Genomic DNA, 15,332 nt, shown 5'->3' with positions numbered 1-15,332 from the left:
CCGCAGCCTCCTCTCCAGAGCCTTCGTCTGCCGCAGCCTCCTCTCCAGAGCCTTCGTCTGCCGCAGCCTCCTCTCCAGAGCCTTCGTCTGCCGCAGCCTCCTCTCCAGAGCCTTCGTCTGCCGCAGCCTCCTCTCCAGAGCCTTCGTCTGCCGCAGCCTCCTCTCCAGAGCCTTCGTCTGCCGCAGCCTCCTCTCCAGAGCCTTCGTCTGCCGCAGCCTCCTCTCCAGAGCCTTCGTCTGCCGCAGCCTCCTCTCCAGAGCCTTCGTCTGCCGCAGCCTCCTCTCCAGAGCCTTCGTCTGCCGCAGCCTCCTCTCCAGAGCCTTCGTCTGCCGCAGCCTCCTCTCCAGAGCCTTCGTCTGCCGCAGCCTCCTCTCCAGAGCCTTCGTCTGCCGCAGCCTCCTCTCCAGAGCCTTCGTCTGCCGCAGCCTCCTCTCCAGAGCCTTCGTCTGCCGCAGCCTCCTCTCCAGAGCCTTCGTCTGCCGCAGCCTCCTCTCCAGAGCCTTCGTCTGCCGCAGCCTCCTCTCCAGAGCCTTCGTCTGCCGCAGCCTCCTCTCCAGAGCCTTCGTCTGCCGCAGCCTCCTCTCCAGAGCCTTCGTCTGCCGCAGCCTCCTCTCCAGAGCCTTCGTCTGCCGCAGCCTCCTCTCCAGAGCCTTCGTCTGCCGCAGCCTCCTCTCCAGAGCCTTCGTCTGCCGCAGCCTCCTCTCCAGAGCCTTCGTCTGCCGCAGCCTCCTCTCCAGAGCCTTCGTCTGCCGCAGCCTCCTCATCAGCTGCCTCGTCTGGCCCTGCGCCCACCGGGCCATGGCCGGCACGCCTGGGACTGGAGGGCCGCCGCTGCCTTCCGCGCGGTCGGCCTCCTGAACTGCTCCGTCGTCTCCTTCGCCGCCGCCGCTGCCTTCCGCGCGGTCGGCCTCCTGAACTGCTCCGTCGTCTCCTTCGCCGCCGCCGCTGCCTTCCGCGCGGTCGGCCTCCTGAACTGCTCCGTCGTCTCCTTCGCCGCCGCCGCTGCCTTCCGCGCGGTCGGCCTCCTGAACTGCTCCGTCGTCTCCTTCGCCGCCGCCGCTGCCTTCCGCGCGGTCGGCCTCCTGAACTGCTCCGTCGTCTCCTTCGCCGCCGCCGCTGCCTTGCGCGCGGCCGGCCTCCTGAACTGCTCCGTCGTCTCCTTCGCCGCCGCCGTTGCCTTGCGCGCGGCCGGCCTCCTGAACTGCTCCGTCGTCTCCTTCGCCGCCGCCGTTGCCTTGCGCGCGGCCGGCCTCCTGAACTGTTTCCGCGTCGCCGCCGTTGCCTTGCGCGCGGCCGGCCTCCTGAACTGTTTCCGCGTCTCCGCCGTTGCCTTCCGCACGGTCGGCCCCCTGAACTGCTCTGTGTTTTGGGTTGTTTTCTTGGGCTCCGGTGTTTTCTGTGCTCTTTGTTTTCTGTTCCGAGCCCTCCGTCCTGGGCCCCCGCCGCCCGCCCTGGGTTGTTTTCCTTTTGGTTTTGTTTTTCTGTGTTTGGGCTGTCTGGAGCCAGCCCTTGAGGGGGGGGTACTGTCACGGTCCTGGGTCTCCTGACCCAGCGTTTTTAGTTCTTTGTGATTTTCGTATTATTGTACTTGTGTGTGATTTATTCCATGGCTTCTAGTTTTGATCCCTTGCCCTTCATGTCTCCCTGTGTGCCCCTCTGTGTATCTGTGAGCCCTCGTCTCTCCTTATGTTTTATTCCATGCTTCCCCTGCCCATCATGTCTAAGTTCTCCCCGTGCTCTCTCTTCCCCCTGTGTGCCCTCTATGTATTTATGAGCCCTCGTCCCCTTTCGTGTTTATTCCGTGTCTCCCCTGCCTGTTACGTTGGTGTTCTACTTGTGCTCTCTCTCCTCCTGTCTGAACCTCTGTGCTCCTTGTTTCACCTCTCCCGTCAGTGTTCAGTTCACCCCGCCCTGTCTCGTTATGGTTATCAGTGTCACCTGTGTTCCCCGTGTGTTCCCACTCCCCTCGTTAACCCTCTGTGTATTTCTGTCTGCGTCTCCCTCTGTTCAGCGTGACGTCGTCCCTCATGTTGTGTGGATCTCCCTGTGTCTCTTCGCGTATGTTAGTTTACTTTTCCCAGTTTAGTTTTGTATTTCTTATGTTCTGCCATTCCAGCATTAAAGCTGTGATTTTGAGTTCATCCCCGTGTCTGTGAGTTTTGCGTTTGGGTCCTCCTCCTGCCTGCCACACAGCCGAGCCTTGACAAAAGGTTAGTTCCACAACATAAAACACGTGTAAGCGATTCTTCTTTGAATATGCCGCGAGCACGAACTCAGGTGGTTCGACGTTCCAGCGGTGAGCTGCTCTGTGCCACTGCCTTAAATAGCAGCTGGGGAAATCAGCCAGATCAGCCGCAGGTGGACACCATCCACAGGGGTGCGTGGGCCAAGAGTGAGAGCCCGTAATGAGCTCCACCCAGGCAGAGAGGAGGAGGAGAGACAAAAAACTAAAACTAACAACAACAAAACCTGTAGCCAGCGTGGGCCAACCAGAGAGACACGGGGACCGTGACAGGTTAGTACAATAACTTTTATAGCAATATTAATATGAAAAGAGAACTGGTCCACAGACAGAGCCTTGAGGTACCACACATGGGAGAGAAGCAGATGTGACTTACGTACTATGATGACAACCTTTTGCAAGCAGTTACAGAATACGAAAAAGGCAAAATTTTGTCAACGAACCTTCGACGTTTTACTGTGGACCCACTGTAAAAAACCCCCAAAAGAAATCAGTCATAATTGTTTATCTTTTACTTTATTACTTTGGTGTAGCATGAATGGCCAGGACTTTATCAGCAGGAAAAGCTGCAAAATGTATAAAAATACAATTAAAAGTCCAAAATGTATGCCCTCCTTTTTATTTTCCAAAGCCTTCCAGTGGGCCGGTTTAGAGTCTTTGACAGGCTGATTCTGGGCCTCGAACCTCATGTTTGACACTCCTGGCTTAGAATATGATCATCACAGACACACAGATCTTTATGTGAGAACAGGAGCGCTATTCAACAGTTGTTCAAGCCTTCTCTTTGGGAGGGACAGGCAATCAGAGGGGTTCTTCTGAGGCTGTAAGCATGAGGGTCGCTTTTACAGCGAGGACAGCTAAGCTTGTTCTAGACAGTTAAAGAACTGACAAGCTGCACAATAAGACGAGCTGGGATACATTTGAGTTGTAAATTATGCAAATTCTGCTTCTCTTTAAGTATCCCAGTAAGCCATGACAGCGTGACAGTAGCTGAAAAATCTCAATTTAATGCAGCAATAATTAATGCAATTATTTACATTTGCTATTTTTCTACTGTGACATAATATGATGGCAGCTGTGAAAGAAGTCTTGAATACAATCTAGCATTTAACTGACACTGGCATTTAAATTAAATAATTGCTCCCATGTGCCACCATGAAACACCACCTTCTTAGCACATAAATTCCTGGAGAAATACAAATGCTGTTTTTTCGTCCAGAGTGTTTTTGCGGTTGCAGAAGCGTTTCCTGCCAGGAGTGAGGATAAACTGTGCCAGGGGCAAAACCAGTCAAAGCGCTTTGAAGGTAGCATGCAGAGCTGGTTCTTGTTTGTTGTTTGTCATTTTTTTCTGAAAAGCTGCACACAGTTTGAGGAAATGTTGATAGCTGTGTAAGGAGTGCCGGGAGTAAGAGCGAGACAGATTCAACAGGAAGCTGTCCTTTTTTCGTCTCTACGCTCCGTCTATGTCTGAACAGACAGACATAATTTTTTCCCAACAGTTCAGTTTGGCTAATTCGCTGTCAGCTGCAAAGCTAGTGGTTTTGGCTTTTTTTGTGTTTTTAAAAAGCTCCACTTTCAAGTGTGAAAAACACATGCTCGGTGTTGATGGAGGACCAAAACAGAGAGAAAAAGCAGGTGTTGCTTCATGTGGAAATCATCTTTGTCTTAAACATGGAAAAACCTTTTTTAGTCTCTGTTTTCTCAACAGTGATTTCGGTCATTAGATGGAGAGTACTGTGCAAAAGTCTTGGGCCGACCCTCAATTTTTTGTAATTTGCTAGGAAAATGGGAAACAGGTGCAAATGTGTAAACATATATGGAACTACAATATATAGAGCAAAACCATTGTTTATGGAATTCTAACGAGTTTAAAAGTCAATATTTGGTATTACATTTATTCTTCATTACAGTCTGATCTCTCAAGCTTTCTTGGAATTTCTTTTAATAGTCCTCAGGAGTAGCTCTCCAGACCTTTGGAAGGACATGTAAAGCTCTTGTTTGAATGTTGGCTGCCTTTTTTGTCTGTTCTTGGTCAGGATGATCCTACACTGCTTTAGAAATCTTGAGTTCCAGGCTCCAAGGAGGCTAATCCTTGACCGATAGCGTTCCATTGTATGTTTTTCTCTCCATGTATGCTTTTAACACATTGGCAGTGTGTTTGTGATCATTGTCATGCTGAAAAATTAAGCCTCAACACTTTCCAGATGGATCAAAACGTCTTTTCTGCATTCATAATTCTGACAACATCCCCACCTCGATTGGGTGAAATGCAGTTCAAAACCATGACAGAACCTCCACCGTTATAGAGGGTGGCAGACACGCTCTGCTCTGCTTCTGTCAATTCGATACATAAATTTTAAGTTGGATTCATCACTCTATGAGATCTGTTGCTGTTCCTGTGTAATTTTGCATACCTCATACATTAGTGAACTGCTTGTGATGTGCAGTGAACAGAAGCTAGACCAACTAAAGGGTCAAAAGGTCTTGACTCAATTTTTCCCTCTTTCTTAAGGACATGACTTTCAGCATTAATTACTTTATCTGGTGTAGATTTTTAGGCCTGTCACTTCTTCTTTGTCTGCCACTTTTTGTTTTTTTCAATTTTTTTAAGGATACACTCCTCAGCATGTCCAGATATGTTAGGTTTTCTGCTAATACCATGGTGGGAATCACCTTGTATCAGACTGTGTTGTGTTTGGCCTTTTTCACAAGCTGAAACTGAAATGGAAACAAAATTATGTTTTTTGTGACAGGCTGCTAGTAGCAAAGTACCTACATATACAAAGTTCTTTGCTAAGTTATCTGTTATGTGTAAACACAACACTGGTTCATCTCTTACCTTCAGTTAGGTGCCTGAATGAGTCATAGGTCAGTCTTAGGTGGTTAAACAAACAAAAAATATTCCTCTGAAAAGTTTACAACGTACAAGGACAGTTAGTGAAAATGCAGCCAAGAAAAACTTTTAAAGGCCTCCAGAAAGCCTGGAGAATTACTTCTCAAGATCATTTAAAAATATGATTGAGGGGAGGCTAAAGACTTTTTAACATGGTTTGGATTTGAAAAATGGACTAATGACTTTTATTATGGAATAATAGGGTTTCAAATATTTAACTGAGCAATGTTGACCCATAACATTCTGGTATCTGGTGAGAAAGTCCCTTTTCAGGGTTAGGGTCATCCAACTAAAACGGGTTGATTGAAGCCATTAATGTCAGTGTCTTGGTGAATGTATTGTGCACCTTTTAAGAAAGATGTCAGTACAAAAGCAAAAAACTGGAGCCGGTAACAGCAGGTACGGGCAGTTGTGGCTTCAGAAATTTGATGGGGAAAAAGAGAAAGGAACAAAACTAAACTAAAACAAAACTAAGCCAACTTTCAGATGTTTGTGTGACATATATTTTCTACTCAAAAAAGGTCCTTGATGAAATATTCCTGGAAGTCAAATTTTCATTTTGCAGATTTACTTCCAGTAAATCCCAGCTTCATATGTTTTCCACAGTAGCTTCCCCAGTTTGGTGAGAAGTTAGTCAAACTTGCTGTCAAATTGCTGCCACAGTGTTGTGTATGATGTATACGTAGCTTTCAATGCTCTTCACAAACTGCTGTGCCATACTCTGTCAGGCCAGGCTGAGACAAGCTTCGTATGGATTCACTGATTGACAAGATGACTGGAAGCTGCCAGGCTTGAAGCATTGAGTTGGCTCAGTCGATTTGTCCTTGGCTGACTGTGATGACACACGGAAAGCATGCTATTCAAACACAGAGCCAGTGTAACAGAGTACAGCACTGGAGAGAGAATGCATACAGCACGAAGAGGAGAAGAAGTCGGATGTTTGACAATGGTGACGACAGGGATGATTAAGTTAAATGTAATGATTTTCAATTTTGCTTGTAGTAATGACGATGACGATGATGATAACGATGATAATATTGATAAAACGTTGAAGACAATGTGGATGACAGTTACTTTGTTAATGTTTTTGGATCATTTCATTCGTGGAAGAGACAAGATTGTTATCAGATAGTTGACACATAAGAAGTTTTGCACCATTGCTATGAAGAACTGCATGAAAGTGAAAATGCTGCGCGTAATGAAAAACTATGGCACCATAGCTGAATTCTATAAAAACTGCCAAACCTTAAAAATAAACAAATGTAAGTGTTTTCACCTCTCTCGGCTCTGTCATCTTTAGCCCTTGTGTGTCGTTATCAGATTTAAAATCTTTCAACTCGATTTCTTCTTTTCTTTCTTGCCACAATTACGTGAAACTTCAGTGTTCACAGTCTGCATCTTTGGCTTTTCGCTGAAGTAGCTAATGTCTTGTACCAGTATTCAGCTAATATACAGACAGTCTGTTTATCATCAATTAACAGTCTTGGTGAAAAAATGAATATTACTCCTGGAATCTTGGGCAATTCAGTAGGTGGTGAAGGTATAAAGAGCAGTGAGAAAATATGTTAAACCAAAGTCCTGGTCCAGAAGCAAAATTTTGTTTCGTCCCTCTAACATTTGTAACTGAGGTAGAATATTGGGTATAGTAGTCACAGCTACTTAACATGTCACCAGGACAGAAAGGACTAAATGCTGTAGTTGTTTTAGACAGCAATGCCTAGAAAGTTATTAAAGGTTCAGGGGAGAGTCTATTTGGATATGGATCAAACCAAATTGTAGCTATATTTCAATGAAGCACCTGTTTGTTTACCAAAGTTTTATCTTAATGAAGATTTCTGTGAACACAGAAAGTAAAGCCGGTTTATCAAAAGCCATTATTGTTTTTTTAACAAATAAAAGAAACGCTAAGTGAGAGATTGCAATGGATTGCAGAATCTATTGGAACTGTGATTTTAATATATAGTTTAATATGTAGTTTGATAATTGTAATTGTGATTTTGATAAAATGATAATAATGACAAAAGTGATGAATTTAATGATGAATAGAAGGATATATATACCTGTGGTTGTAATGTTAATGATGGCGTGGTAACAATGGAAACGTTCAAAAGCACATTCAGCAGAACAGCGATGCTACAGTGATAGTTGTTGTCCGCGGTGTTTTGTGTTAATAAAATGTGGATAATGAGGTGACAAGGATCATGTCGTAAATGTGTAGGATGACGTGAATATTGACTGTAATGATGATTATAAATACAGTAATGATTTTGATGAAGTGAGTGGTTAAGACTGTAGCCACTTTTCCAGTGATAATGATTATGATGGTGATAATGATAACAAAGCTGATGGGGAAGCTGGTGCTTGTATCCACATGTTTTTTTTGTGAAGAGTAGTAATTACATATTAGATGGTAATGCTATTTATGCTCCCACTGTGTGATCTAGCAGATCTGTGTGACTGATTAAACGCACACACAGCGCACTGTGGCAGCCTGACAGTCCTCGCTCTCCTTCCAACTGTAGAGAACGCACCTTCAGCCATTCATCAGTGTCACCCTGTCGCTGTCGGTTACAGCCCGGGGCCCGTCGCGTCTTCATTACGGTCCAAATAAATCTGAAATAAAACCACAGATGATTTATTAGCTTCCAATGGCGTCGCGCTGGTTAGCATGGTCTGCCGCCACTATGGCCTAGAGAGACAGTTTTCAGACATGAGCAGCAGAAATCGGATGTGACAAGGAGACGTTGGCGTGATGATATCAGTCTGTGATCACAAGTTCTGCCTGATGAGAGGAAGAGGGCATCCGGGAAACTGTCACAGACCAGTGACGATTTGCTGCATGTCTATGTGATACACAAGGTGCCTTTCAGAGAAAAGCATACAGCGATGCTGTTCCTCTGTGATTTTTATGCAAACCCTGAACATCTTTTTTCTTTTTTTAAACTTACCTTCGGGGCTCATAAATTATCTTAGTGAACAATAAAGAAGTGATAGTTCTTTTCGCAAACATGAAGTATGAGAAAGATCAGTTGACATAAGTTGATTTCTTTCTCCCACAAATGCTGCTAGATAAATTGCACTGGGCTAAGCTCATAATCATCATTTTAATCTACAAATAAAGTAGAAGTAGCACTTTGTAGTTGAATGCCTTCCAACAGCAAGTTCAGTCTCCTCGGATAAAAAATGTAATCACTTCATCATTTTATCTTAAGACATTCTTATAAAATTTTGCTATAATTCACATGTAAATCCACGAGTTAAGACCCTATAAATACTCTCAGAGGTCACAACATTGACTTTTGGCTGCTAAATTATTAGCAGGTCACCCTCGAGTCTAACTGGACTTTTGCGCCAAGTGTAATGATTCACAAGAAAAGGGCAGACATGAGATACTTGACCTTTGACGTTTTACTGCTAAGATGTAACCAGTTCGTGCTCAAGTCCAAGTAACATTTTTTCCAAATTCAAAGAAAGAGAGAGATATGTTTCACAAGAATGGGACGTACAGTACATACACGATAAGAAGACAAAAAATTAATTGTCCACTGTGTTCTCCTGCATAAGGATGCATTACTTTCAGTTCTCTCTGAATCAACAAGTTTAGAAAAAAATAGCAGTTACAAAAAAACCCAAAACTGCACAGAAATTGGTCAATTTCACTTGTGTCATTTCCAGCATTTTTTCCCACCAGTGGCTCAGCGGACCTCACAATCATCAGCACGATTTGCTGATTTTCTCCATTTTTGCCTACACAAAAACAACAACAATTGTCTCTTGATGACTGTTACAATGCATGCAACACATCATACTGGTAGTTTTCTTAGTAAATCCTTTTTCCACTCTGGAAAGAAAGCAAAACAAAACAAATAACATAAAAAGAAATCATGGCAACAAGATTCAACATCTTTTTTCTTTTTTTAAACTTACCTTTGGGGCTCATAAATTATCTTAGTGAACAATAAAGAAGTGATAGTTCTTTTCGCAAACATGAAGTATGAGAAAGATCAGTTGACATAAGTTGATTTCTTTCTCTTACAAATGCTGCTAGATAAATTGCACTGGGCTAAGCTCATAATGTATTTCTACTTTCAAAAGACACTGAAATTCCTGTTAAGTGAACAAAAGAACTTCTAGCATCAGTAACACAAAACTTTACAGTTGCAACTTTTGGCTCCTCCCGTATTTCCTGCAGCAGATCAATCTGCCCTCCCATTTATCTCCCCCACCCCTTAGAAGCCTCCCAGCTGCAAACAGGGACCTTTCACTTTTGAGGTGATTGTGCTAACCCCTACACTATGAAAACACATAATATTTTGGTTAAGTTTCAGCTGTGTCCTCTTAGTTTATTTATTCAGTATTCCATATAGGCACAATTATAGCAACATAAATATCCTTGAACATTTAAAGCGTTTCAGTAATGTCAGGAGTAGCATGTTTGCTCTACACATTAAAAGGCCCAAGTTCACAACTAGAAGGAAATAAAAAACCCTGCATTGTGCACAAAGGGGATCACAGGCGTACTCCCACTGCCATTCCCAAGCCAAGATAAATGGGAAGGTTGGGTCAGAAAGGGCATAAAAATCAGTGCCAAACTAAAACTTTTATGGTTTAAAATTCCTCACTGAGATATTGTATTTTGTTGAAAAAGAAAATTAAAGTTGCCAGAACTATTGTAAAGTTGACAAAAACTGTCAAAAGTCAAAATGTCTCAAAAAGCTTTGAATTTTGCCTTGAAATGTTGCATTTCTCAACCTTTTCTTTTTTTGTTACAGTATATTATTCATATACATTTGGTTTACATTTGATTAAATCAGATATATATTTATATTATTTAAAACCAAATAATCAGAATCAGAATACTTGGTTAATCTCTAAGGAAATTATGTAAAACCAAATATTTATTTTAAAAGTGACAATTGTGCTGCCCCTGCTCAGTTTGTCAGACTTACCAAACTAAGTGCTGAATCCCAAACTATATTTATGCAGCCTATTTTTCTAGCTGCTCCACTTTATTATTTTAGGAGTTACTCTGAAAAGGAAAATAACCGAAACTGCCACAATGGGTTTTTTTTCTTAAGAGATTTGTTTGCCACCATTTCTGAATACCCTAGGATGGACGTCACATAATCTCTTTTGCTGTCCTTCACTGGGGCTTCATGTCAGGCTAAAAAGACAAAAGCTTAGGGATTTAGACTGATATGTGTGTTGTGCTCAGCCGAGCCTCTAACCTGGGATCAGTCCCAGAATGGCCATTTTTAGCGGAGTCCAGTCCAGATGACAAAGCTCCAGCTGACTCCAGGCCAGTTCAGCAGGGAGAGGCACAGCTGAGACCTGCAGGTGTCACATTGTCCTGGTTGTCACTAACCCAATTACACCTGGATCACTGAGGACACGCACGCACGCTCCAGTATGCAACAAGACAGTGCAGAAACACACACAAGACCCGTAATACATGCAGATGGGAGCGGTGTGAGGGAGCGATGAGGTAAGCCTATCCAAAATAAAATAAAAAAGCCCTCCAGGAAATTAATTTCTCCACTTGTTGTTAATTAATTATGCATTAGAAAAGGCAAATAGAGAAGATGATAGAATGAAAAATGAGACATTAAAGTAAAAGTGAATTTTCAATGCTCTCCCACATCTTCCATCCTTTCTTTGTTATTCTTTCCTTCCTGCTTTCTTGTACACCCAGGTTGAAGCAGTCCTCTAGCACTGATTCTTCGTCTTTTCTAGAGTGTGTCTGCCTGTGTTTGTGTCAAGGTGTAGTGAGTCGCCAGGTATAACTTATATTGTGGGGACCTAAATGTGTTTACATAGTGATATTACGCGGACTTGTGTCCTTGTGGTGTCCCCATAAATCAGTTTTAAGTAGACAACATTTTTTTAAGGTTAAATTTAGGCAACTGGCAATGGTTATGGTATGGTAGAGGTAAGCAATATTGTGGTTAGCGTTTGAGTAAGTCTCGAGAAAATTAACGTAAGTCAGTGTAATGTCCTTTGAAGTCAGGCATACATGAATGTGTGTGCACGTGCACGCTTGTGTGCTCTAATGGTGTTTAATGCCCAGACTAATGGTTTCAGCAGGGAATCCTTGTGCAGAGCTTTGGTCCAGGCCTGGGCTGATCGCTGGCAGGACCATTCCTCATCCTGATACCGCATGGAGGTGAGAGCCAGGGGAACAGACAAACACACACACACACACACACACACACACACACACACACACACACACACACACACACACACACTGTCTCTGTTTCCTACTAGCTTGGTTGATCACACACACAGTTTCTCTTCCTTTGTTTCCTCCTGACTTTAATCCTGCATGTCTTACATTCACACATATTCTGTTTTCTCACCTTTATCACATTTCTCACATCTGTGTGTGTAGAAATCCTTTGCTCATTAGTGGTTGTAATTTGATTTCTTTTGTATGTTATATTTTCATTTTCTCCTTTTTTTCATTAACAATGAACTGTATACTCTGCATGAACCTAATGTCTGATTAGGCCATAGAGGGTCACCCAAATGTAAAAACAAACAAACAAAAAAACATTGCCATAAAGAAATTGCACTCTGTAGTTAATTCTGTGCTAATTCGGATAGCTACATTACCACGTTTATTAAGATTTTTAAAAATGAAACTAAGGTCATCGTATCCTTCGTAGAGATTTTCATTATTTTGTCCCATTAGGAGAAAATTGACTTGTAGTATAATTGGCCCTTCGGCACTTTCCAGGTGTAGTATCAGGTACCTAAGCAAATGTAATGTTGAGTTTGCGGTCTTTCGGATGAGCACTAGTCAAATTTTTGTGGGGAGGGGCTTCTCCTTGTTGCTAAGCAACATCATTTGGTACTATGACATCATCTGTGGTTGTTTCACACCTCTTTGTGGCCTAATAATTATGTTACGAACTCAGGTAAAAACAGAGATATACTGGATATACATATGATAACTAAAGTAGCAAAGAGGCAAAACTGATAGAGGCAAAATTGAAACTGTAAGGCAATGGAGTGCAGGGGAGAAAGTGAGATGAAGGCAGTGGCTATCTGTGTGTATGTGTGGTTGTCTGTAGAGAGGTGTAGGCGGTATAGGCATACAGTTGCTCAGGGCAGTAAGGGTAGGGGGGTGTGTCAGTACAGATGCTCTGTGACCGGGTGTCACAATTCGGGCCAGGAAGCTGAATCCAACGATTAATCACCGGGCCCCTCCGCTTGTAATCAAACGGGCTCTGGCCATGATGTATGAGCCATGTCACAATTACTGACTCACATTCTCATGCTTGCACGCACACACAGAACACTCAGAGTTGATCATGTGCACACATGTATGAGGACGTACGGACATGCACACGTACGCACACACAAACGGCGCGCAGAACAACCACCGGCCGCGCACTAGGATTATGGCTGTCTTCCAAAAGGCCACTGGGGCAGTCTTCAAAGACACAAACATAAACATCCTAACAAAGCCAACACATTATAATCTTAGTCAGCAACACAGGGGTAGCAGAGGGGAGAATGTCAGCACGCAGTGAGAAAGAGGAAAAGAAAAAAAAAATAGAAACCGAGTCAGTGGGAGTTCAGGACTAATGAGTAAGACAGATATACTGAATAATGGGAGTAGAAGAGAGACAGATGAAAAGAGCGGAGGGGTAAGAAGGACTGAAAGTAGGAGTGAGGGTGAAAGATGCTGTAGAAGAACGAGTCAGGGAAGAGCTAATGAGCGAGCGAGAGCAAGAAAAGGAAGTGAGGGCTGAGGAGGGGATGAAGAGGTGAATCCGCAGGGATGGAGGTAAAGCTCTTGGTCAGCGGTTTCCACAGAGATGGTGGACAGGCCAGCTGACAGAATGAATAATTTAGGACAAGGTGTGGACATCGATCCCACAATGCACTTCTGCCTGACCACACTGTCCAAGGCATACATTCTCAATAGCTGCCTATCTTTCTCTCTGTCTCTCTCTCTCTTTCTCCCTCACACACACGCATAAATTAACCTCAGTAGTTCCTCAGATTCCAGCTGACCGCCTCCAAACAAATGACCACTACTCACACACACTGCGTTAGTTACAGTATCGTTGTGTTAATATTGTTATATCTTTACTGTGATTTTTTTTTTACTTTGATAAAAAAAAATTGTCAAAAACAAACAAAAAAAAGTTATAGTGATATTTAATCTCGAACACAGACAAATAATACTTGGGCCTACTTGCTGGCCTGTGCTAACAGACAATGATGGCTTTCAGTAGCCTCCTCTGTGTAAAGTCCTTCCTGTTTGGTTCACTAACTTCCTGTCTACTGCAACCTGATTCTTCCTTGTTGAATGAGATGTCTTTGACCCTGCTGGCCTCCTGTCCAAACCAAACACAGCCATTTCCACTTGAATTTTCCTGCAGGAAAGAATCAATGGACATATGACATATAGTGGGAGCAAATTTTGGATACTTTGTTTACTTGCAAAACCTCTCGTTGAGCAAATCTGCATAATCAAATGGCTAATATGAATATTTTATTAGTTTATTACTTTGCCAAGATTGATATTAAATGCTGGATATGATGAACATCCACTTTAATTGCAGTCTTACATTTTTTTTAGTAATGTTTCCCCAGCCTCTGGCATAACACAAGACCATTTTTAACCCCGTGGAACAATGTTTCTCCCAAATCTCTCTGGCTTTGCAGGCACCTCTCCTCTTCATTCATCACACAGCCTGAACAAGTGACCGGGGAATGACCTCGCAAGTGCGCAGACGCACATGTTGTACACACACACACACACACACACACACACACACACACACACACACACACACACACAAGCTGTTAGACACACAAGTCCGCAAACACAGATTCAGCTCACACACAAAAGCATGATTCATTTTTCACAAACGATGGATACCTTGGAAGCCATGCTCAAACATGCACATGCGTACACTTGCACATAGACACACCCCTAAATGTGCACGCTCATGCGTAGAGGTTCCTATCACATCCGTTACAGATGGGTTCTCCTCCTCCTCAGTCCTAAATGAATATAAATATGTCTGTTTGACATCATTCATCTGCCAGAGACAAACACATTTACCACATCCGGCCAAAAGAGGCAGTGTTACTCTCTACTTCGCTGGGGAGAGACGCATGCAGAAAATAGAAACTGAAAAGGAGAGTGGGAGCAGGGATGTAAAGGCTTCTAAAAATACACATGAAATCTAATAAGGTTTTTTCACAGCAGGGAATTAGTACATATACGTAATGCACTTTCTCTTTTCTTTTGTCTCTCACGTGCAGCCGTGCGGAAAAACAAACTTCCCTCGCTTTTTAAAATACATTTTATTCTGTTGCCGTCGCCCCCTAATCAAATCTGATCCTATCTCTCCCCTCTTGACAGGTTGCATTCACAATGAAGCATTTGAAAGCCCATTAGCTCCACTTTCCAGCATCGTAAAGCCAACAGCAACCTGATATCATCAGTAACAGTCCACGAGAAGATGACAGCCAGACGACAAGTGAGATGTGGACAGACTAAAGGAGCTGAGAGAACGAAGAGATATCGGTGATGGGAACAAATTGAAACAAAATGGCGGGCGATACGGTGCAAGGAGATGCTTGGGGAGATGTCATGTGGGCCAGTGGTGAGAATTTACGGCATGAGACGCATCATCATGGGTCGTCTTAGATAATGATCGCTTTTGAGAAGCAATCCTTGACATTTTACTTCTGCTGTTTCGGCAACGGGAAAAGAACAGCAATACACCTGTTGAGAGTCATTTACAGTGACATTTAAAGATCTTTCAGCTCATGAAAAGCTCCTTTTCAGTTATAATTTGAAAACCATTAAAGTTCACCAGACGTGACCTGTGTCCTCAGTCTCCACGTCTTCATAATGTTCTGCCCGCGAAGCCCTGAGGGAGGCGACAGCGGTTTCAAAGTGAAACGGCTCCTGCTGCAATCTGTGCTCCATATGTCATTAAGCCCATTAGGGAAACACTTGGTTAACATTAGAGCCAGAGTACCAGCCTTTGCTATGGGAACAGTCGTGGGTCGACATAAAAGCGGCGTCTCACTTGGTCTCGCTTCCTCTCGCTTCCTCTCTTTGTCTGGCTGCCTGTATTAACTAGCCATTGTCTTGTTTTTCACCCTCACCACTATGCTTTCTGAAATGCATCCTCCATTTCCTCACTATGAGTCATTTCTCT

General features: G+C 43.5%; 2 long non-coding RNA genes across 2 annotated transcripts in view; one reads left to right on the top strand and one right to left on the bottom strand.

Moving 5' to 3' along the window:
- LOC309699174 overlaps positions 1–14,957 on the top strand; it is a 30,044-nt gene extending 15,087 nt beyond the window's left edge. Inside the window, exon 3 of the long non-coding RNA XR_014274263.1 lies at positions 14,525–14,957. This is a non-coding gene — a long non-coding RNA (uncharacterized lncRNA). The remainder of the gene's footprint in view (positions 1–14,524) is intronic.
- LOC309699175 lies at positions 5,898–9,262 on the bottom strand. The gene is made up of 3 exons (XR_014274265.1): positions 9,064–9,262; positions 7,668–7,749; positions 5,898–5,968 (listed from the first exon to the last, which is right to left on the bottom strand). It is a non-coding gene; the product is annotated as an uncharacterized lncRNA (long non-coding RNA).
- Positions 14,958–15,332: the final 375 nt, after the last annotated feature.

The sequence above is a fragment of the Aulonocara stuartgranti genome (genome assembly GCF_965226115.1).
Source record: "Aulonocara stuartgranti genome assembly, chromosome: 22".
In the NCBI taxonomy this organism is placed as follows: domain Eukaryota; kingdom Metazoa; phylum Chordata; class Actinopteri; order Cichliformes; family Cichlidae; genus Aulonocara; species Aulonocara stuartgranti.
This window is presented reverse-complemented; position numbering and strand designations above follow the sequence as displayed.